General features: G+C 39.2%; 2 long non-coding RNA genes across 2 annotated transcripts in view; both read right to left on the bottom strand.

Annotated features, from left to right (window-relative positions):
- Nucleotides 1-4,229: 4,229 nt before the first annotated feature.
- The window catches only part of LOC142501477 (uncharacterized), a 36,026-nt gene continuing 14,014 nt past the window's right edge, over nt 4,230-26,241 (bottom strand). The window contains exons 2-4 of the long non-coding RNA XR_012803502.1: nt 10,215-10,366; nt 4,969-5,128; nt 4,230-4,792 (exon numbers count right to left, since the gene is read on the bottom strand). This is a non-coding gene — a long non-coding RNA (uncharacterized LOC142501477). The remainder of the gene's footprint in view (nt 4,793-4,968; nt 5,129-10,214; nt 10,367-26,241) is intronic.
- On the bottom strand, nt 12,693-23,400 carry LOC142471263 (uncharacterized). Its single transcript, XR_012789383.1, has 4 exons — nt 21,843-23,400; nt 21,344-21,405; nt 13,128-13,194; nt 12,693-12,768 (listed from the first exon to the last, which is right to left on the bottom strand). It is a non-coding gene; the product is annotated as an uncharacterized LOC142471263 (long non-coding RNA).

The following is a 26,241-nucleotide window of genomic DNA, read 5'->3' as shown; positions in this document are numbered from 1 at the left end:
ATGGCGGGGTAGTGTTAGGTTCGCCAATGAAACTTCTTGCTGAATCTGCCGAAGCAAGCATGTTTTTGATTGAGCGGCCCATTTAAAGGCAGCGTGTATTTTTATTCATTCTCTGTGTTGTTGGGAGAGAGAGAGATAGAGAGAGAGACACACAGAGCTGGCCGATTTACATATTTCATATTGACTGAGAGAGTAGTTGTGTATTGTGAGAGGTTTGTCCTGTGTTGTTTTGTTAACATCTTTGTCTTGTTTTGCCTTTTAAGTGTTCAGTGCGATTGTCTTTAAATTTCTTTTCTGTTCTTTGTAAGTGCTATAGGTATGGCCGAAAGGCGTGGGAAGAGTGATGCTGGTGTGAGTGGTACTGGTAGTCGTGTGAGTACGCGTCTGAGTGAATGTAGGATTCAGGGGAGTGCTGTGGCTGCGAGTGGTGTTGCTGTGAGTGTGAGTCCAGCTGGTGGCTCTGTTGCTGGTACTGCTGGTGTGTCTGGTGGTGGGGTGGTTGGTGGTGGCCCGCTTTTGGAGACTCTTCCATTGGAAGAAGGAGAGTCCAGTCAGCAGCAGCCAAGCTCTGGGGCTGCACGTATTCGGAGGAAACGTGTGGAGCGGCCACGTAATCCTCGTTTCAATGAAGAGAAAAACAGAGTTCTTGTCACAGGGATTCTGGAGCACTATGACTGTCTGTATGGGCATTTACAAGGTAAGTCTATCTTTGCATTGATTGTTCAAAGACATGTTATCCTAGGACATGTGAGATGTCTTAATATCAAACTATTATTCTCTAATATCTATTAATTAAAGTTAATTGTTACACACATATTCCTTCATGCTTTATAAGGACCATAACAATCAGTCTAAAAAGTTTGCCAAAGTTCATACAATATTCATGCAAGCTTCCTTAGATTTGTATGTTTCCACGTAAAAGCTCATCTGGTACACATATTCAACCATAAACCAGCATGTTTGGTATCTCTTGGAACAGGCAGCAGTTTAGGAAACTGCTCGTTTTTCTAATAATAATTAATGTCATATATTTTGTATGTATTTCAAGGGCGGACAAGTTCAGCATCCAAAAAAGAAATGTGGGAGCAAATAACATTGGCTGTGTCTGCGTGTGGGAATCATGTCAGGGGCCGGGCGAATTGTCGGAAGTGATTCAATGATATCAGGGCAAACTTAAAGAAAAAAATACAAGCACAACGGATGCATGCTTCTGCCACTGGAGGTGGGCCGCCAGCACAAGCTCTAATGTTAACTCCATTGGAGGAGCAGATGCGGGAAAAATTTCTTCCTGTCGTCGTGGAGGGTTTGGAAGGGGACAGAGATATCGGAATTTCTTCGGCTCAATTTCCAGCAGGTGACAAATGTTACTGTATTACGCGTGTCGTATGTTACAGTTCTTATCTATATTTCTGCAGAAACTTATAGTTTTTCACAATATAAGCATACCTACATATATATCTGTATATATGTCTGTCTCTGTCTCTGTCTCTCTCTCTATATATATATATTTATATATAGTTGTCCGAAAAAAAAACAAAAAAATTATATGTATATATATATGTTTCCAAACACACACATATATATATATATATAAATATATATATATATATGTGTGTGTTTGGAAACATGTATTGGCTCAGCTATCGTGGATGACATCATTATGAGTAAACATACACAACTTGACCTGCATGAAGGGATTATGTGTAATGATCTTCCAAATAACACACACTGCAACCTTCTACCTTACAAAGCATTCAACATCTTTACCCTATAGTTCAAAGCTGAATGTATGTGTGAATCTTTGTACAAACAATGAGTTAACATGCATAATCACAAAGCACACCCGCACTCATTCTGTCACAGTAATGTATAACTTCGTTATACTGTGTCTGTGCACACAAATGCATAATTCAGTTTTTCATGTATGTGTCGATACATATATACATATATACATATAATATATATTGGAGATCAGCCCCTGACGAAGCCGAAAGGAGAAACGCGTAGGGCGTGATTTTTGGAGCATTGTGAGTGAACACAGGACATTGGGGACACTAGCCAGCAATATCCAGCTGTCTGGCAGTGATTTGTATCGTTGTGCCTGCTCGGTACATATTTTCGCATCAGTTGGTGAGGGACGAAGACTAACACAGTGACCGGGAGATTTGGAGACGTAACCTCGCGAGGAGACGTGACGTCACCACGCCGCCGCGTGCATGCGAACAGCCACGGAGGACGGGAGCAGTGAGTGAAGCGGGGTGGTCCGCAGACCAACAAAACGGACAACAACGAAGGGGGAAAAACGCCACACCATACCCCTGAAGTAGCGTGAGTACTACTAGCACATTAGGTGCAGTCACAGAGACACACGGCCCTTAACTACGGGTTTGCAACATTTATAAGAGTACCCCGCCCTCAGAGGCTCTGGACATTACAGAGAGTGCATAAATAAATGACTCCATACCCTTGGAAGTTTGGCAATAACATCGCATGTGGTTATAAGGACATTGTGCAAGGAGTTAACTGGAACTGTGTATAAGTCCACGGATACCTACCCTTGATGAGTGTGAGAAGCTCTAAATTCTCAAACGCTTTTACCCAAACTCACAAAGTGTGAGTATTTTACTTTATTGTCTTTTTATTAATTTTACAATAAACTGTGTTACACTATGTATGTGTCCCACTTCTCTTCTTATATGTGACACTGCACACGAGGATACGGTTCCTGTAGATGACTTGTTGCTGGCTGTCCTGGATCATCATTCATCGTTCCTGATCCCAGAGTGGATACAAGGCCTGATTTTATTCTACCTGTTGTAAGTGCATATCTTACCATCCAATAGACCAATTGTTTGAACGTATTACCCTATGTTTGTCTCTTTCTTGTTTTTACTTGCGCCTAGGTCATTCTTGTTTGGATTTTCCTTTTTACCAGCCCGTGGAGCGGTAGACCTTTTGGCTGCAGACTTAATCAGGGAAAGCTAGATTGTGAGGTAGTATACCCTCCTATATATGTGGTTTAATATCATTATTTGTCTAATTGTGATTGCGCTTATTGTAGTTTTCCATTTTTATATATATATATATATATTAGTGATTATCTATGTTACACCTATAAACAGGCCATTACTGCCTAATCAAGTCTTGCATGGAATATTGTGCATTCAAAGGCGAACATAAATAATTTGCACGAACACATTTCGTTATGTTTTATTAAAGCTCTTTTTTCGCTTCATGTAGTTTAATGTGAGCATAAATAGGAACATGTACCATATGGTATTTAATTGTGTTCATATGTAGCTCACTTCATATTTTTTTTTTGCTCATGTACCGGTGTGTGAAACCAGCTGCAATTAATATGTAATCACAGCATAGAGGTGAACAGAGGGGGTGGGGTCGGGCACAGAGCCAGGTCACAGGGTCATGGTAGGATCAAGTCTTGTGAGACGGCTTACAGGTGGTAGAACCAAATAAAAGGTCAGGGTGGTGTCATATCTTGGGGGAGGGACTACAGTTGTTACAAGCTGACAAGGTGAACAGAAGTTCATCACATTCATTTGAAATGGTAATTATCTGAATACTTTCACCCACCAGGCCACTATATATGAAAACGTATGTTAGTCATTCGTTCACTCATATCTTCTTTTTACCTTATAGATATGCCACTTTATCACACCAGTACCATCTGTGAGCGACACACTGCATGTGTTGCTGAGTGTCAGCCACATTGAGCGCTACACCTGCTTCTCTTAAATGTTCAGACAGATCACTAAAAACATTCATTCACATTTCCACAATTAGGTACTGAATTATAAGCAGAGTCAACTTTGCTGTCATGGTAGTGATGTACATTATTATTGTTAGATTACTACACAACATATGCAGTGTATGTACAACAGAACACTTAATGTTACAACGCATTCCTGCATGAACATTGTATGTTGTATGGTGTCTAAAATAAATGTGCCAATTAGGTTCACATGTACATTTATGTTAAGATGGATAATATACAGATTGCCCGAACCATATCATTGTCATTTCGTTATGTGATGCTGATATTTAGCCATAACTACTCCCACTACAGATACTTCATGTTAATTATGTACACATGACAATTAAATTCTGATGTTATTCTTCTATATAGTTGCTCCTGCAGCTCCTGTGTCACCTGACACTGAACATGTCTCATCACCTGTCTCATCAAGGTCATCATCAAGAATGGAAGGTCAGTGTATGAAGTGCAGCACATATAATGTGTACGTTTGAAGAATTTCATTTGCCATGCAAAATAAATGCCTTTCACATGTAATGAACTTCACATCAGTTATTGTCACAGAAGATGTAGTGTTTCCTGACAACATGTATTGTGTGTGTTTTAAACTATCAGCTAGGAGTTGTGAGGTTACAACAACCTTTAATTCATTCTTCTTTCACACTGAGTCGAAACATCATTGTTACTTCAAGCATCATCTTTTAATTGGACACAAATTAAAAATTATGGAAACATGTTATGTGTTACACTATGAGAATAACTATCATTATATTGAAAACAAAGTGAAAGTTCCATGGCAGTTCATAATGTCTTTCTTTATTTGTAGAACCAGATGTTGCCGCTCAAGGACAAATTCTCTCAAGTGACCATGAAGATGTTGACACTCCTGGATTAACACAGCATTCAAGTCCTCCTGCTCGTGACACGTACTCAGCTATTGCAGCTTCTGAAGAACGAATCTTGGGTGAAGAAAATCGTCGCCATTCAGAAATTATGTCAGTGCTTGAAAGGATGCTGTCACTGCATGAAAGGATGCATGAAAGGTCAATATCAGAAATGTCACAAATTCAAAAAGTCATCATCCAAGTTCCTAAAGACATCCAAAATGTAAACAGGACATTACAAGCACTAGTTCTCAATGTAAGCCATGCAAATCAGCTTCGGAGTACAGCAAGAGAACAACAATTCCACTTTACCCCATCAGAGGATGGATCTTTACATGCTGCTACTTTTTCTCCTGAGCCATCAGTTCTTCATTCCCTGTTCTGGATGATACCGGTACAGTAGATGCAAGTTCTGTGCAAGTCCCTGTCAACATCCAACCGCTTACATCTGTTCAAAATATGGAACCGACACCTACAAATGAGACACGCAAAAGAAAGTTAGGGCAACAATTACTAATAACCAGCTTTTGGAAAAAGATTAAAACACCAAAACAAGAAACTGCCCCACCATCAGTCTTGCAATGTTTATCAACTGTTTCATAACTGCCACAGCCCACACCCAGTGCCACTGAAGTGCCACAGCCCACACCCAGTGCCACTGAACTGCCACTGCCCACACCCAGTGCCCCTGAAGTGCAACAGCCCACACCCAGTGCCCCATAAGTGCAACAGCCCACACATAGTGCCACTAAAGTGCCACAGGCCAGTACAAGTCGTACAGTTAAGGCCAGAGTAATTTGCAGAGGGAAAAGGCAAACACAACAGCCAACAAGCAGGCCTGTGACTCGCTCTCAAAAGGATAAACAAAAATAAATAATCACATTCACTAAATGTGTTGGTGTCCTGGTGGTGTTTACTGCAGAATATTTGATGCATAGTGTATGTATGATCATGTTCAGATGCTTGCTAACATTCAAGTATGTCCTTGTACACATGAATGTTTAGAAATGCTCACTGACTGAATTAAGGCATATTTAATAACATATGAATATGTATTAATCATCAGTTGATTAATGGTAAAACATTACACACTTGCCATGTTTATAGAAGCTGACATTCACATAGCTTTTGTTCAAGATTAGATGTATGTGGGTTTGTTTGGTAATGTAGATAGTCATTTCATGCTAATATTATTGACATACAACTTTAAGTAACTACCCATATAACAGCATACATTTTGATGTTGTGTTTTCTGGTGTCTTATCTCTGTAACACATTACTTACCTTAATCTTCTTTCATAGTTCATAATGTTGGCATGTGATCATGTATGATTTTTGGTTACAATAACAGATCTGTTAGTTTGTATGAATATATCTGTAGTCTCTCTGTATCTCTATCTATATACGTATACACACACACACACTGTGTGTGTGTGTGTGTGTGTGTGTGTGTGTGTGTGTGTGTGTGTGTGTGTGTGTGTATGTATATATATATATATATTAACTGATACATACATACATATATATATACACATATATATATATATATATATATATATATATATATATATATATATATATATATATATATATATATCTGCCACTGTTGTCAGCAAACAGGCCTTGTGTTAATGAGCTATAAATGTTAGGACACTTGCTAAAATTATGGTATCAGTATGATTGAGCCCCTAATTCACTCAGCTGTATTTAACTTTGAATATGATTACAACAAGGCCTACTTACACATATCAATGCCTTTAGTTTAGCACTCTATATATAATATATATATATATATATATATATATATATATATATATATTATATATATATATATATAATATATATATATATATATATATATATATATATATAATCAGAATAAACAGTACAGGCCTTCATGGCTGCAAAGAGGCCTTGTTTGCTGTTAAATACAACTTCTACACAGCTGACTCAATTAGGCCCTCAAACATACTCACCCAGTAAGGTTACAAACTGTAATGAACTGTTAAGATAATTACAACAATGCCTGTTTGCACACAAGGCCTTCAATGTAGCAAAATATATATATATATATATATATATAGTGTTCGACAAACCTATACATTTGCACGCCCCGGGCGAGTGGATTTAACATCGTGGCGAGCTCCTATTTGCCCAGGCATCACACGTTTGGTACTAGGTGGCGAGTAGATTTTTTTGTTGGGCGAGTAGATTTTTTTGGTGATTTGTCGACCACTATATATATATATATATATATATATATATATATATATATATATATATATATATATATATATATATATATATACAGTATATATATACACACACACATACACACAGTGGTTGACAAATCACCAAAAAATCTACTCGCCACAAAAAAATCTACTCGCCACCTAGTACCAAACGTGTGCTGCTTGGGCCAATATTTAGTCGCCCGGGGGTTAAATCCACTCGCCCGGGGCGAGCAAATGTATAGGTTTGTCGAACACTGTATATATATATATATATATATATATATATATATATATATATATATATATATATATTTATATTTATATATATATATATATATATATATATATATATATATATATATATATATATATATATATATATATACTGTATATATATATATATATAGCAACGGTAAATATTACTGTATGTTCATTTGCATGTCATATATACACACACACACACACACACACACACACACACACACACACACAGACATATATATATATATATATATATATATATATATATATATATATATATATATATATACTATATATATATATATAATATATTATATATATATATATATATATATATATATATATATACATACTATATATATATATATATATTATATATTATATATATATATATATATATATATATATATATATATATATATATATATATATATATATATATATATATATATAGACAATACGATACCGGTTGCAACACGACATCACAAAAGACAGTATATAAATGCTGATTACAGGAAACAGCTTAATCTGAAGTCCTCCACGGGGTCTAAATGAGGACTTCAGATTAAGCTGTTTCCTGTATTCTCCGCACCTGACCCATTGAGCTGCCTGCTGATATTAGGATTCATCTTTAACAGCAAAACCAGCGCATACTGCCTTGTGGTGTCAGCCAGTTAGCCGCATTTCCTCCATCATGTCAGGCACCTTAGGTCCCTTGCAGTCAAGATCCACCTGTGGCAATGTTTGCTGAGAGCGAGACACACAGCATTTATTCTGCCTTCAATTTATCACTAGTTTCTCCATGTGACAGTGTCTGCATTATGTGTTTATGTTAGTATTTAAGGTGTCGCTTCCTGAAAGGATACATAGTCTCATCAATGCATTATCATTTCTTACACTACGCATTATGCGTTCTATGGCTGAGTGCTTTCAGCATTTATATACTGTCTTTTTTGTTTGTGCAGATTATTATGCTTTGATGCACTGTTTCACTTTCTATGTATGCTGGTGCATTACAGTGTGTCAGATACCTCAGGTCCCTTTTAGTCAAGAGCCACCTGTAGCAATGTTTGCTGAGAGTGTGACACAGCATTTATTACCAGTTTCTTTATTTGACATTGTCGGCATAATGTATTTTTGTTGGTTTTTAAGGTGCCGCTTCTTGACAGGATGCATAGAGTCATCGTTGCATTATCATTTCTTACACTATGCATTAGGCGTTATATGGCTGAGTGCTTTCAGCATTTATATATTGACCTAGATTCCAGTCAGCCACGTCATCCACACGTGTGTATATATGTTTTATTCCCTCACATTTTTTTGCACATTTACGGTGAGCACATCAGGTGTTTCACATGTATCGCTTAACTTGCAGTTACAATGTGTATTTTGCACGTCCCTGAAATAGTTAATCCATCCAGGTATCAGCTCCAGATCAGTTTAGCCCATGCGCACTCTCTCCAGTTATCCAAGATATCGCTGGGTCTGGCAGACTTATGTAGTCTCTCAGCAGTAACATTATGCAATTCCTGAGCCTTTTGCGCATGCCTAAACACATATCAGGTAAACAAATATAGAGTTAATATATTCAAAATGGACGCTCTTTACCTGCTGATACTGTGAATGCATGTCACATAGGCAGGTGAGGCTTATTAACTGTGATTGGTTTTGTGGAATTGCACTGGGGTTTGGGGTATATATATATGTATTGTGCACTGCATTCAATTGCACCACCTTGAGAAAGGTCCCACTGGGGGACCGAAACATCAGTTTTTGTGTCTTCTATCAAATATAGAACATTTTTTATTTACTTACCTGCGTGCTGTCCCTTGATGTTGTGTTGCAACCGGTATTGTATGGTCTGTTATTGTTTTATGGGATAAGCACCAAAACTTATTTACTTGCATATGGTGTGCCGGCTGTGCATTGGATTATATATATATATATATATATATATATATATATATATATATATATATATATATATATATATATATATATATATATATATATATATATACACACACAATATATAGTTAATTATATATAGATATATATAAATATACATCAACATATATATTTATCTAATTATATATATATATTTATTTATATATATATATCTATATCTATGTATATATCAAGAGAGACAAACAGAGAGAGTCAAAGAGAGATAGAGAAACAGAGAGAGAGAAAAACAGAAAAAGAGACAAAGAGAGAGATGTGTGTGTATGGTTAAATCTAGCTAAGTGTAAGCAGAAATCTGTTCATCATAGCACTGTAGATGATTTCACACAGATTGTTATTGTAATTAAAAGAGTCAAGTTGTTTTGCACATGTTGATTGCCTAAGCCGAAAGTAAAGTTTCGATTCCTCTGAAAAGAGTGTATCTTAGACAAAGAATTTCAGCCAATTATTGTAACAAATTTCTGGTGGGAGAAAACCTAGGCGTATAACTATTAGGTTGTATTATAACCTTGGAACAAACCGCGAATGTAACTATTCACACATTCAGCAGACATCCGTACTGAATGTATGCGTTCAACTTAGACACTGTACACTTGAAGAGAGAAGAAATGGCAGAAGCTTCCACATTGCACAGCCATCCACGTAAATCATACAAATTTATGATTTATGAAGCAATCGAATCAACGCCAGAGAAAAGCGCAACCGTGGGGCAAATCTAGGACTTGATCCAAAAGAAATATCCATACTACCAAGAACCTGACATACAACGAAATTTTAAAACTTCTGTACGATTCACTTTATCCACAAATGAATGTTTTGAGTGTGTCCATGATCGGCTAGATCAACGATATTGATGCTGGCATGTTGCGTCATCATTTAAACTTACCATGGAACATGGAACATATCTTCTGTTAAATAGCATATTTTTGCCTAATACCAGTTACACTGAAGCCGCACCGACTGTCGCGTCTGCTGATATACCTGCATCCTCCATTCATCAAGACCAGATGCAATATGGACATAACTACTATGATATGTATCAAAACTTATATGGGCAATACCAATGTGGATGTGAAAACAACCAACAACTGTACGTACCTCCGGACATCTTGTTTGAAGAAGCCACTGCAGATCCATATGACGGCCTCATGGAGATGTGTGTGATTCAGGAATCAACGGTTGCCTCAACCATGGATGATACTGTTGTGCCTTCCTGGAGCGAATTGTTGCAGCCAAATCAGTTTTGACTTCTACAAGAATGGTAAATACAAATTTCGTTATGCCTTTACTCAAATTATATATGTGTACATTAATAATATACACCATTTGTTAGCCAAATGAGTGGATATAGCTTAGCATTGCAGACAGCCTTACATGTAGCGTGCACAAAGACATTATTTCCTATAACAATATACTACATGACGAACCATTAGTACACATTGGTGACGGAGTCCTAAATCATAGATTTGTATCGCTTTTAAAGTATCATTTCAACATGTTACACTAACTGTAACACACACACACACACATCATTGTTTAGCATTCAACATATAAAAACAAAGTGTCGCCCACATATGACGTGGGAACGTGGTCATGTCCCAAGGCGTCCTTAAAAAAGGTTACCGATGCAAGCCCCACCCCCAACCAACGTGCGCGCGTGAAACAGTATTGGCTGTGCCCGTAGCTTATTGTTACGGTCAGTGCAGTGTGTCATGTGCGTGCGTCGGTGGGGCGATGCGTGCACAGCGCTGGAGGCCAATGTTCATTTAGTGGGAGGGGTGTTTGCGTGCATTTCACGGTACCTTAACATGACGTCACACATATTTTGTTCGCTCATTGGCTGATCGTCCGTTTTTGCTGTGGGCACACGTCCGTTTACAAAGTTTAGATATGTACGTGTGTAGAAGCAATTTTGTTTCGCTTTCATATCATAACTTTCAGCCATTATATGCGTAATGCTAGCAGCACCATGGAGGGACATGTATTGAACGCACAGCGTACACATCGTTTTGCGCATGCGCTAAGACTTAGTCCACACATTCGTGACGTGTGCGCGCAACAGACGTTGTGCGTGCACATTATTATGTATGCAGGCACCGGAACAAACATATCAGTAGTAATGCCAGCAATGCCATTTGAAAAATGAGACAGTTCACTATCTGTAGTTTTATCCTTGCAGTTTAAACATATACGTAATTTATGCGTGAATATCCACAATCATATAGAGATGTGTTAAGCGTTGTCATGCTGAGACATAGATAAATGTGCCATCTTTGAACATCATGTGTTTGCTGTATTTCACAGATGTCGAGGATGAACACATGGGACCAATGTATGATTTCAGATGGGCCAATCGTTATATTAGATTATTGTGATGACTAGCGAACAACTATTATAATAAATATGTAACAATGCTTTCAATGATTGCTGCATGGATTAACAATCACTACATAATGTTATCCTATTGTGCAAATATTTACTATGCACTTAATTATCATAATGATGTTGCTAAGCACTGAAGTTAGAACTTATATTGATATTTTTTTATTTTCTACTAACATTATATGTATTGCCATGTGATATATGCAACCAACATTATCACTCAGCAAACACATTAATCTACTATATATTATAATCTAACGTGTGACTTGTCAAAGAATGTAAATGCTACATACCAACTCGTAGACATTGTATCTGAACGTACACAATAACAATAGGGAGGTGATAGAAACTGTTTAGTCGTGTGAATGTTATATTATCACCTAAGTTGTAGTGGTAACCTAACATGCCTGAGCTAATGAATGTTAGGTACAGATCATTAAACCATGAACATTTGTGTGTACATTTAATTCACACGAGTAATTATAGTTTAGTGTTATTAGTAAACGTTCAACACATACATAGCTAAGTGAGGCAGATGATAAAAGCAACATTATTATGTTGGTTTATATTATTTCTGGTCGAAATACATGCATCACACAAAAACTACAACACACACACACACACTATGTTGCTGAAATGTGTGCGTATGCAAATGTCCACTTCATTTATGTTCATATGTTGACAGTAGTTATAAAGGATCATGATCATTATGAATAACTAACGTGAATGAAATAATTTTTTTATTAACTATATTGTCATTGTGTTTAATGATTTAGGAAAAGTTGAGAATCCAAAGAACTATACTTTGCAATGGTGTTAACATTTTGACAAATGTTAGATGAACGTCAAATGAACACACATCTTTCACTTATACATACACATGTGACAATGTAGTAATCGACATGAAGATGAAGTGAGACAAGAACTAATCACATACATTGCAATGTTAATGATGTTTAACACATTTGGGTCTTTTCATACAAACATGCATTGAGTGTTAACATCGCTCATGTGCATGAATGGATGTTGTTACGTTGCCAAAATTACATGTTATGTAATGTACGTAATGATTTGAAAACACATTGCACAATAACCACCAAGTATAGATAAACGCACAGACACAATACAGAAATGACATGTTTCAATTGTCACATCTTTTTCATTACGTTCTCTTTATACATCCTGTAACTATAACTGTATCGAGGTTTGCACATCTTATGACAGATGTGAATTCAAATACATTCCATGAGCAGTCCTTGGAGTGATATACCTTGAAAAAGAAAACATGAATGAATATAAATCATTGTCAGGACATGTTCATTAAGGTAAGCAACACACAGAAGTGACAATTTTGTATGTGATATGAAACAAAATCTAGAATACGTCAAATATGATATTAAATACACAATAGTCTATACATCATTGTGACACACATGTCACACTCCAGAAAAATTGTATGTAACCATACTGCACTAGCTATTGGCTATCGACATAGTAGGTTTATTGTGTATGCATAACCAAAAAGAGCATGTACAGAAAAAATAGATTTACTACACATTATTTCCTCACGTACACACAACACCTTTTAGTGGTAAGAAGTATAATACAACCTGTTGATGAATGACATACCGGTGCCACATGCAATTGTCCACACAGCAGAGAAGAGAAAGGTGTGAGAACCATATTCATCTGTTTCCTAAGTGAATGGTATTTGGACACATGTATTTATCATTACAATGAATTAATACATCTATGTAGTATTATGAACATATATTATTTATTTATTTATAAAATATTTTACCAGGAAGTAATACATTGAGAGTTACCTCTCGTTTTCAAGTATGCCCTGGGCACAGAGTAAAACAAATAATACTTGGTTACAAATACAGTTACATAAATGAACAGGGTATACATTATATACAAGACATTGCGTGCACAGTTAAAGATATTATATATTATGGGCGTATGAAACAGTTACAGACCAGATTTGAAAGAACTTAAACTGGTGCTGGATGTGAGAGTCTCTGGTAGGTTGTTCCAGTTTTGGGGTGCACGGTAGGAGAAGGAGGAACGTCCGGATACTTTGTTGAGCCTTGGGACCGTGAACAGTCTTTTGGAGTCTGATCTCAGGTGATAAGTGCTGCATGTGGTAGGGGTGAGGAGCTTGTTCAGATAGCTGGGTAGCTTGCCCATGAAGAATTTAAAGGCAACACAGGAAAGGTGAACTTTGCGCCTAGACTCTAGTGATGACCAATCTAGTTCTTTGAGCATATCGCAGTGATGTGTGTTGTAGTTGCATTGGAGAACAAAACGACAAATTGAATTGTAGAGGGTGTCAAGTTTGCTAAGGTGGGTTTGAGGTGCCGAGCCATATACTATGTCTCCATAGTCAATAATTGGCATTAGCATCTGCTGTGCGATACGCTTTCTGACCAGGAGACTTAGGGAGGATTTGTTCCTGTAAAGTACCCCTAGTTTGGCATAGGTCTTGGTTGTCAGGGTATCAATGTGCATCCCTAATGTTAAGCGGGAGTCAAACCATAAGCCCAGGTATTTAAAACTAGTGACAGGTGTTAGGGTGGTGTTAGCGTTGGTTCTAATCAGGAGCTCAGTCACTGGAAGCTTTAAAAATTTAGTCTTGGTCCCAAACACCATTGTTACAGTCTTGTCAGTGTTTAAAAACAGTTTGTTTTGGGAAATCCAGTTTTCGAGTCTCAAAAAGTCAGGCTGATGTATGTGTTGAAGGTCAGAGAGGCTATGGCTGTGTGCATATAGGATTGTGTCATCTGCATACATGTGTATTGAGGCTTCCTTACAAGCTGTGGGAAGATCATTAATGAACATTGAGAAGAGTAGGGGCCCCAGAACAGAGCCTTGCGGGACACCACAGGTGATATCCAGGGGGTTGGAGTTAGATCTTTGGTAGGTTGGTAATTTGAGCGGAGCGCTGTGTGTCTCGTGAACATGAAAGAAAAAATATATATAATAGTGCAGATGGTATAAACAAATGAAGTCTCAAGATAACTCTGCAATGGTGGTACTCACAATTGACAATGTCAATATAAAGCGTATCAGAGACACTTCTCTCTCTGATAGGAGCCCTTTAATGGATTCCCCCTCAGAGTGGTGTCTTGATAACGTATCAGGAAGCTTGTTTGTGGTCAGGGTTTAACTCCCAAGGTTTATGTAGAAGGAAAGAGAGAACGCACAATGGTACAGTATGGTCTAAATAATGTATTAGCAGCAATGAACAAACATATGCATGATGCACTCACATTTCCAATATGCTTTACGTTCGAGGGAGAGGACAGCTGGTTGTAGAGAGTGCCGGTGTCTCCAGGAGCGGCGGAGCGCTTCCGTGTGCGTCACGTGTATCCGCGTCACGTCCTGTGACGTCTCGGGTTGGGGCGGAAGAAGCTGCCCTGTGTGTCCGTCTCCGTGCCAGCACCTAGCTCCAATGTTCTCCCCAGCTCAGTCACCTCCCACAGCAGATCGATTCTACGCGTTTCGCTGTGGCTTCTTCAGGAATCGGATTAATGAACCCCATGTGTTCCTCCTTATATATACAGTCCATGATCAAATACAGATGGCCAATCAGGGGGTACAATACAATAATTGCCAATCAGTATGTGTTTTGTGGCATTAGCTAAGGAGGTGTGTTACAATATCACAATACAATAATAAATATAGACAGGCTTTCATTGCTAATACAATCAAAAATCATTATAATATGTACACTCAAATAGCTTAATATACTTTAATATGTTATAATCAAATATAGAATAATAAGAATAATAAAAGATATATATATAATAAAATATATATAATATAAACGGCGCAGGAGGAGGTGGAGGTCTAAATAGGATGAGGAAGATAAACAAAATTAGATACACATATATTACAATAAAATTAACAGTCCATTGTTAAAATTGCTACACTAAAATATTCAGAGCACTAAAAGCAACTGAGATGTATTAAGAATGAAACTTATTAAGAAGGTTATATCAAGAAGGCGCCAATGTCTATATCAACATTAAGACCCTTTGGATTGAGGGTCTGCATTTTATGAATCCAAAAGGTTTCCCTTTTTGCTAATGTATTTAATCTATTGCCCCCTCTCCAATGTATCGGGACATGTTCTATACCTTTAAAAGTTAAAAATTTGGGATTGGATTGGTGATGTAAACTAAAATGCTTAGAGACATTGTGTGTTAATATACCCTTCTTGATATTTAAAAGATCTTCTAAAATCCGTACTTTAAGAGGCCTTGAGGTACGTCCTATATATTGGAGACCGCAAGGACACTCTAAAATGTAAATAACGAAATCTGTTTTACAATTTATATACCCCTCAATTTTAAAAATTTCACCAGTGATATTTGATTTAAAACTGATTTTGTCTTTATCTTTATGGATACATGCTTTGCATGTATAACAGCCGTAGAAGCCTTTGGGTTTATCTAGCCATGAGTGTGTCTCTTCAGATTTCTTTCTAAAAACGGTGGTTGGTGCTAGCCTACTCTTAAGATTGGGTGCTTTTTTAAAAATGACAACAGGTTTATCTGGTATATGGTTTTTTAAAACTATGTCATTTTTTAAAATATGCCAGTGTCTTCCTATAATCTGCTTAATTTGTGATGCTTCTCTATTGTATTGTGTAAGGAAAGCCACATTAAAATTTTTGTTTTGTGTTATATTTTTTTCCTTTGTACTTAATATTTCTTTACGGTCTATATCGTCCGCTCTAATGACAGCTTTATTTATAGTATTCTGATTGTATTTTCTTTCTTTGAATTTATTTAAAAGGATCTCTGATTGTTCGTGATACATTTTGTCTTCTGTGCAATTCCTTTTGATTCGTCTTAACTGTCCATATGGGATATTACGGATCCATTCTGGATTGTGGCAGCTGCTCTCTAGTATGAAGTTATTACTATCTACCTTTTTGAAAAAGGTTTTGGTTTTTATTGTATCATTTTCCACATAAATTGATAGATCTAGAAATTCTAACTCTTCCTTACTCCAATTAGTGGTAAATTTGACATTTCTTGTATTTTCTCCCATATGTGTGAAAAAAACTTCAAGTTCCTCTATGCTGCCTCTCCATATGAACAGGATATCGTCTATAAAACTATTCCATGAGACCAAGTTTGCACCAAATTTCTGGTTGGACCAGATGTAATCGTCCTCCCAGACTCCCATAAAGAGGTTCGCATAACTTGGTGCAAACTTGGTCCCCATTGCAGTTCCTTGTTGTTGCAAATAGTATCTATTATTAAACCAGAAATAGTTTTTCTCCAAGATGAAGGATATAGATTCAAGCAAAAAGTTGATCTGTTCATCCTTCATCTCAATATCCTTTCTTAATATACTGTCAATAGCTTTTAACCCATCTGAGTGTACAATGGAAGTATAAAGGGATGTGACATCCGCTGTTACCAAAATGTATTCCTCACTCCATTTGATATTATCTAAAATATTTATCACATCTGTTGTATCTTTTATATAGGATTTAAGAGAACTGACATATTTTTGTAGATGACAGTCAATATAGTGTGATAAATTACTTGTTAAAGACTCTATACCTGATATAATAGGTCGGCCTGGTGGGTTTATTGGATCCTTATGTATCTTAGGGAGAAGGTAAAATAGCGGGAGTTTTGCATTTTCATTCCAGAGATATTTATATTCTCCTTCATTTAGAATTCCCTGTTCTTTTCCTTTAATTAATAATGCTTTCAGATCGTTGGAGAAACGCTTTGTTGGATTATCCTTTAATACTAAATATGTGCTTGTATCTCCTAAAATTCTATTAGCTTCTCCCTCATAATAAATACGATCCATAATAACAACTCCCCCACCTTTATCTGCCTGTTTGATAACAATATTTTCATTCACAGTTAAGTCTTCTAATGCTTCCCTTTCTTTTCTTGTTAAGTTATGTTTAAATTTTGTAGGCTGTTGTGTCAAAAGATTAAAATCATTAAGTACCATTTGATAAAATACTTCTAAAAAATGACCTTTTTCATGACTAGGATAAAAAGTAGATTTTGGTTTCAGTGCAGTATGTTTAAAATTGTCATTGGTTCTATTTAGGGGTAATTGTCCGTTCGTATTGCTAATTTCTCTCTTTATTGATGTTTGATTTAAAAAATGTCTTTGTACGGTGAGTTTCCTTAAAAATAAATTGGCATCAATAAAAAGTTTAAAATTATTTGGACCAACAGTGGGTGCAAACGTGAGACCCTTTGAAATAACATTCTGTTGAAATTCAGTTAAAATTAGTTTACTCAAGTTAAAAATGTTCTTTGTGTTTTTATTGTCAATTTTATTTAATATGTTTCGTCGTCTTCCTCTTCCTCCTCCTCTTGAATCCATTAAAGGGCTCCTATCAGAGAGAGAAGTGTCTCTGATACGCTTTATATTGACATTGTCAATTGTGAGTACCACCATTGCAGAGTTATCTTGAGACTTCATTTGTTTATACCATCTGCACTATTATATATATTTTTTCTTTCATGTTCACGAGACACACAGCGCTCTGCTCAAATTACCAACCTACCAAAGATCTACCTGGACCTGGACAGTCTGTTTAAAGGGTGTAGAGCTGCTTTTCATTTGTTGTATTTCACATCACCATTGTATTCACTTTTATTGGTGGAGGTCATTTATCATATTATATGATATATATTTATAATTTACATATCACTGTCACTTGCACTGTATAGACCATATATTGTTTCATTTTAGTTTTTTTCTTGGTTGGAGTTAGAGCCTGAGATGGACACATGTTGGGATCTTTCTGATAGGTAGGACTGAAACCAGTTTAAAGCATGCTTCCCTATTCCAGAGCTCTGGAGTTTGTTAAGCAGGATAGCATGATCAACTGTGTCAAAAGCCTTTGCAAAATCTAGGAATACTGCACCAGTGAGTTGTCCCCGTTCCATTCCACACTGGATTTCATTGCAAACTTTTAGCAGGGTAGTTACGGTGGAGTGTTTGGGACGAAACCCAGATTGGAATGGGCTAGGGAAATTTGTCTTGGTATAGAAATCGCTTAATTGGGAGTGGACACATTTTTCCATGACTTTGGATAGAATTGGGAGAAGTGAGATTGGCCTGTAGTTTGAGACAGTGTTTTTGTCCCCACTTTTGAAGATTGGGACAACTCTGGCAGTTTTCCAGGTCTTGGGGATATGGCCTGCAGACAGGATAGAGTGGACTATGGACGCAATTGGTTTGGCAATAGCTGGGGCACCAAGTCGTAGGAACCTAGATTGTAATAAGTCAGGTCCACATTGGCTGCTTAGTTTTAGTTTGAGGAGCGCTTGTATAATCTCCTCTTCAGATACTGGGTCCAAATTGAAAATTGTGGGCAGTGTTGGGAGGGGGTGGGACTATAGGGGTACTCCCAGGATGAGATTCAGGTTTGTGGTTTGGGCTGCGTTTTGCTAATAAGTTAGTGGCGCACTTTGAATGCATTTGCAATGTCAGTGGGGTTTGTCAGAGTAATATCCCCCTTAGTGATATTACTTGGTTGTTGATGGTTAGGAGGCTGGAATATATTGTTGATAACCTTCCAGAAGTTAGCTGGGTTTGTTGTATTTTGGTGGAGATTGTCAGAGTAATATTGTGCTTTTGCATGCCTTGTTTGCCTTGTGCACATGTTCTGCATGCATCTGTAGTGATTGAGATCCTTGGTAGTGCCAGTTACTTTGTAGCTTTTCCACAAGGTATCCCTGAGCTGGTAGAGTGCAATAAGGTCAGTTGTAACCCATGGAAGGTGGGCCCCCCGTACCCTTATTTTGCGTAGTGGAGCATGGGTATCGCAGAGTTTTAAGAACTCGGATTGGAAATAGTCGAGTGCAGAATCGGGGTCGGGAATTAAATCGATTCTGTGCCATGGGCAGTTGGTAAGGTCATCCAGAAACTGTTGTGGGTTAAAGTTTTTAAATGTTCTAGTGAGGAGAACTTTAGGGCTTGATTGGGGCGTTTTAATTTTTCTTACACAGTACACTATTGCATGGTCACTGAAAATGTCAGGAAGGATGCCAGAGGATTGGATTCTGCTAGGGTTTGAGGAGAGAATCCAGTCTAGCAAGGAATGGTTATGCGATTTCAGGTTTATCCGTGTGGGTTGGGAAATGAGTTGTGATAGGTTAAGTGACTTGAGTTGTATCTGGATTTTGTGGTTTTTAGGGTCAAGCCAATTGAAGTTGAAATCTCCAAGAACTAGCAGCTCACTCTTCTCATTCAGAGAGGAAATGGAGCCAAGAAATTGGGTGATATCAGTCAAGGATTGTAGAGGGGCTTTAGGGGGCCGGTAGATGCCAGCAAGCAAGATGGGCTTAAAAAAGGGGAGGCAGATTTTGCCAACTAGAATTTCAAAAGAGGATTGGCTTGGTGAGCAATTTAACAGTGTAAATTGTAAGGTGTCTGCAATATAAAATAACACCCTTCCTCCTCTCTTTGACCTATGTCTCCTAAAAATGGAGTATCCCTGAATGGCGATATTTGCATCAGGGGTTTTAGGGGATAGCCATGTTTCTGTAAGAATGATGGCTTTGGGTCCATGCCCTTAGTTCGTCCAGTTTGGGCAGCAGGCTCCGGATATTTATATGCGCGACAGATAGCCCTTTTTGGAATTTAAAGGTGGAATTCTCAGGGGCATGGGACAGAGCTGAAATGGGAGGACCTGGGTTAGGTTCAATATCACCTGCTAAAGAGAGTAACAGTACAAGTAGGAATTTGGGTAGTTGTTTGCAGGTTGTAAATTTGTGGTGTTTGCTATTAGAGTGAGCAGTGGTTGGTGTGCTGCTTTTTAGAGTTCTCCACCAACATTCAGTAGATAGTGCAAGGCTTTTGAGTAGTCCATGGTGTATGGTGATGTTGGGTGTGGGCCAGGAGGGAGGAGTTTGTAGTGGATAGAGGGAGTAACACCTCCATGAGGCAAGTAGAAAGAAAAAAGTTACGATACATAGCAGGTTCATTATGCCAGAGGTAGGCAGTGGTGCAAGGAGCTGTTGTGAACAAAGTGAGTGTGTGCAGACTAAACAGCAGGGGTGTACCTGTTCCTTGTCAAATGTTTTGGTGCATAGCAATGCTAGAGTCAGTTCAGGGTTTCAGTGTATTGTGCAGTCAGTTTTGGGAGAGGCTGTAGTGAAATAAGTTGTAAAGGGGTGGGGGGTTAAAATATGCAGATTAGCAAGAATGGGGTCTTAGTGTGATCTCAATAGCTTACCATCTGTTGTCGCGAGTAAAAGAGTTTGCAGAAAGATGCAGTCCCCAGTCACCTCTAGTCAAACTATAGTCTAACTATAACTTCTCACTTAAAAGCACACTTTAAATGGCTCACTATATCATGGAAATGCAGTTCCTGCAAATGCAGGAATAGTATTACATTTATACAGCTAAAGCAGTCACATGACCCTCCCCCTCCCCAATAAATCAGCTTGTTCCAGTTGGTCAATTAACAGCACAGTGTTAAGAAAAACAAAACAAAAAAAAACACTTTTTGATATTCAAACATACTAACTTATATCAGTGCTAGAGGCCAGAGTCAGTCTTTTACACAGGTCTTGCACATCAGGAACATACTTATATCAATGCTAGAGGCCAGAGTCAGTCTTTTACACAGGTCTTGCACATCAGGAACATACTTATATCAATGCTAGAGGCCAGAGTCTGTCTTTTACACAGGTCTTGCAAACCAGGAACATACTTATATCAATGCTAGAGGCCAGAGTCAGTCTTTTACACAGGTCTTGCACATCAGGAACATACTTATATCAATGCTAGAGGCCAGAGTCAGTCTTTTACACAGGTCTTGCACATCAGGAACATACTTATATCAATGCTAGAAGCCAGAGTCAGTCTTTTACACAGGTCTTGCACATCAGGAACATACCTGTGAAGAGAATGCAATTAGATCCATGTCATATCAGCTGAGGTTATTGGTCTTGCATGAAGAAAGTAAGCATATTTACTATAGTCTAACTATAACTTCTCACTTAAAAGCTCACTTTAAATTGCTCACTATATCATGGCAATGCAGTTCCTGCAAATACAGGAATAGTATTACATTTATACAGCTAAAGCAGTCACATATGTATTTGCTTACATGAAAAATATGTATTTATGACATTCCGACGTGTCTCCACACCACTGGCTGTTTGCTCAGTGTCAGCTGGTAAATGTACGGGATGCTCCTCCTCCAAGCCCTGACGTATGTCGGTTTCTAAATTATTGCGGAGTGCCAGATTGTGCAAAATGCAACATGCAATTATAATATCTGACACTTTAGCAGGCTTATATTGAAGTGCCCCACCAGTTCTATCTAAACACCTGAATCGTGTCTTCAGAAGCCCAAATGTCCTCTCTATGACGGATCGTGTAGATATATGGGCAACGTTGTACCTCTCCTCTGCTTCACATTGAGGGTTTGCCACAGGGGTCAACAGCCACGGCCTAATTCCGTATCCTGAGTCACCTATAATCCATCGTGCACAAATATGATACAATTTGTGTTAACATTATTACATTCAACAGTTCATAGAAAAACTAGAGTTGTTTGTTAATACATCATAATATGTACTCACCCACCAGCCAACCAGGTCCAAAATAGCCTTCTTCAAAAGCATGGAAGATTGATGAGTTTCTCAGGATAGAGGAATCGTGACTGGAACGAGGGAATTTGGCTACCACATGCATAATCTTCATCGTGGCATTGCATACCACCTATACATTCAGGGAATGGTAGTGCTTACGGTTGCGGTAAGCATGCTCACTCTGACTAGGCGGGATCAAAGCAACATGGGTGCAATCTATTGCACCCATCACACATGGTATCCCGGCTATGGTATAAAAGCCATTCCTCACTTCCAGCCACTCTGTGTGCTCTGTAGGAAAATGAATATAATTCCTAGCGCGTCTATTCAGTGGACATAGAAACTGGGTAAAGGCCCGCGAGAATGTATTGCGAGACCCTGCCCACTATGCCCACTGTTGTCTGGAATGACGCGGAAGTAAGATAATGTAATGAGCACAGCATTTTAACAAGCCCAGGGACTGCACGACCTCTGGCTGTCACAAAATCTAAATCTCCCCGTATCTCTTCATAAAGAGCTAAGATTGCTGCTGAACTCAAACGATAGCGATTTATAATCTCCTCCTCACTCATCCCATCTAACATGGTTCTCTCCCTGTACAAACGAGGACGAGGCACAACTTCTCTCCTCTCTCTTCTCCTCTCATCTCCTTGCCATCTCCCTCTCCTCTCCGCGTCCCTGTCTCTGTCCCTTCCTTGGCCTGTGACATCCTGACCCTCAGCTAGCCTCTCCTCCAATAGAATCTTCCTGCGTCTCATAAACATTTGCATCATTTTCAGGTCTGTAGCTGTCAATGCGCAGGTAATTAGCCTCCATTAAATACCTATGTGATGATGTCATGTGACTTGATGAAGTGCAAGGTGTTACATTAACATATCCAAGTAGTTAACTCCAAACGGGTATCCAGTATGAATTAAACGGATTATTTATGTGTGTTCACCAGGCAATCATGATATTTGACAATGATGTAACGTTAAGCTTTGTACAACCATTTATTCGCAAGTATTTATGGAATGTGTAATGCATGTACCACTTCTGAACGCAACACTCAGTCATCTCATTAGGATACAACCATGACATTGACGTTGAAAAAGTACGTTGCAACATGTCTAATTTGGCATGTTATTGTCACATGTTCACATGAACTAATTGTTAAGTGCATATGCATAATTTAATGCCATCAGGATACTTGCTATTGATTATGTTTCAATCGTGTAAAAATGAGTAACTATTATGGATGTGTGTATAACTTAGCATGAAGTGATTCTAATGCATCGTGTATGTTACGCCGATACTCGCCACAAACCCGGACCGGACCGCGGGGCTGAGGTGGGGTTATATAATCACCGACCTTTGTCCGCGCAGACTGATCCGGAGTGCGCAGTTCGTAGTCGTACATCGCAGGGTCAGGCTTGGAGAAGGCAGCATCGTCGTTATTGAAGCCAAAGTCGGGGTAGGAGAAGACAGGACAATCAATGGCCGAAGCAGGGTCAGGATAGAAGACATCCGGGTGGTCGTAGTCGTAGCAAGGAATCGGCAACAGGCAGACAGGAGTTCCCTGCTTCAGCTTAGGAGCGTGAGCGCGGGAGTGGCCTCTGCGCGAGGAGCGGCCTCGGCCCATGACGCCTGTCTCAGCAGGGGGAGACAGCAGGCTGACTGAAGTACACCGCAGGGCAGCGTTGGGGAAACCAACGCTTCAGCGCAGAAGTCCAAGGCAGGCCACTGCATAGAGATAGCAGCAGGCCGCAGGAAACTAGGGGTAGCCACTGCTAGGAGTGAATGCAGCAGGTACCAGGAAATAGGGGTAACCACTGCTAGGAGTGAATGCAGCAGGTACCAGTGCTGGCAACAACTCTTCAGCACAGGAGACAGGAACAGGCCTCTGGATACTCAGGAACTTGGAAGGTAAGAAGGCTAGGAGAGAGGCCTGGGGCGGTTTGTGGCAGAGACAGTAACGTCCCAGGTAGGAGTTATGCTCGGCACTGGTTCAGTGCCAACGCCCAGGATATAAAGGGCGGAGATCCAATCACAGGAGGAGGGTGTGTGAGTATTCCTCCAATGCTGAAGCACAGGGCAGAAGCTGCAATGAGAGGCAGCACATGTGCCATAGATTGCCAGAGGAAGCTTGCAACTGCATAGGTCTGCAAGGCTATAGTCAAAGCCAGTAGTGGATTCCTTACAGTACCCCTCCCCTTCAGGTGAGACCTCCGGACGAACAGGAACCATCACAGATTTGGGGGACATGGAATTGTTCCTAAACCTCCTTAGGCGAGAGGTGGCGTTGAAAGCCCATAGTTTGTTGGGATTCCTTACAGTACCCCCACCACTGGGTGAGAAGCCTGGGTGGACAGGACCATTCATAGGTCTGGGAGACATTGAGTTGTTCCTGAAGGGTCTCCGGCGAGAATTAGGTCCACAATCCAGGTGTACATTGGCGAGTGCCATAAAAGACAGCGGTGGCACTGCAGTTCTTGGTACATGGACAATGGGACCTGAGGGCTCCGGAATGGGAACATCAGAAGGGCAGTAGCCAGGTGTCCGGTGCATAGTAATAGTCCAAGAGTACGGGACACAGGACACAGATTGTTGGACAAAAATGGCAGAGGGACCTTCAGAGAAGGCAATGTCTTTGGTGAAATCAGCACGGAGGAAGTTGCGAGAGGCTTTAGCTTCCAAGGAATTCCGGGTGATGGTTAGCGAGGGAATGGGGCGGGAGGGTTCACTACACACTTTTGCAGCGGTACTTTTGATACAAAGCAGGGTTGCTATCCCAAGCAATTTGCGAGAGTCTGTAGCAGTGTGTATGCAACTCATGGTACTGGCAGTTGAAGGATCCGCTTCCTTTGGTTTGTGATCTTTAGAGAGAATCAACTCCGAAATTGTGGCCTTGGCGAAGGACATAATAAGCATGTCTATACCCATAGTGGAACCATAGAGAACAGGGACGGACGCTTCAGGTAAAGCGACGAGGTCCAGTAAGGGTGTCTTCGTCTTAGAGAAAGGCCAAATGCCATCCAGAAAGGGCACTTTAGGCACCGCACAGAGACCTGCGAGTAAGGAGTCTGTTTGAAAGGTGAGAAAACAGATTTTATCCAAAAAAACAGGCAGGCGGTTAAGCGGTGCATCAGCCTTAGGAATAATAGTCTTGAGGTTAACGCTGGGTACCTCCAACACAGAGAAAGAAAACAGAGAACTAGAGCTTGGCTTAGGAGTGGAGGTCCCAGGTACCCAGGTCTCGCATGATACTGTGGGAGAAGCAATGCTAAATATTACTGTTTTAAACATAGTGTTCTTAACATCGGTAGCTCCAGGCACCTTCTTGAGAGGTAACCCTAGTTTTGGGACAAGACAGTCAATAGCAAGTACCCCAAGTATTGTGGAAGACACAGGGAGATATAAGTCCATCTTCAAGATGGGGTCTTTTGAAAAAAGGGACACAGCGGGTATTACTGAAAGTTCCAAATGCGATACCCCTGAGTTCGTGGTAGTAGACATAAAGCCAGTAGTGGATACCCTGAATACTGTGGGCGAATCAGCGTGAAACAGTAATATTAAAGGAGTGGGCATCCCAGACTTAAAGTCATTTTTAATTATCCCGAAGGCTGTGGCATGATTCGCGAAAGAAACTGGGGTAGACTCTCCAATAGAAACAAGGGACATCTTGCTAGTCACTGAAGTGGGTGATTGAGAACCAGCAGGAACTGAACTAGCTACTGTAATGAAATCAGATAGCATTGCGCTTGTTTCAGAATTGAATCCCTGAGAATCCCTAGTGAGGGCATCAGACTCCATGGGAAACTCAGTGACAGGGGTCTTGGAACCAATTAAAGGAATTGCAGGTATCACAGACTTAATAGGAGAAATACATTGCAAAACAGAAATTTTAGTAAAGGTGATAGGCATAACAAATAGGAAAAACAGAAGTAAGCTAGAGAAGGTTGCTTCTACAACAGAAGATTTGGCAGCGGCAGAGCTTAACTCAGCGGCTGCTGGAGAACTTTTAGCTACAGTGAGAAGGGACTGTAGGTTTACAAAATCAGGGATAAGGGAAGTTTCAAACTTGAAAAGCTGATCCTCCAAATAGGAGGGCCTGAGTATAATTGTACTAGTGGAGCAACAGCAGATACACTGATCTC

Source organism: Ascaphus truei, chromosome 1, assembly GCF_040206685.1.
Source record: "Ascaphus truei isolate aAscTru1 chromosome 1, aAscTru1.hap1, whole genome shotgun sequence".
In the NCBI taxonomy this organism is placed as follows: domain Eukaryota; kingdom Metazoa; phylum Chordata; class Amphibia; order Anura; family Ascaphidae; genus Ascaphus; species Ascaphus truei.
This window is presented reverse-complemented; position numbering and strand designations above follow the sequence as displayed.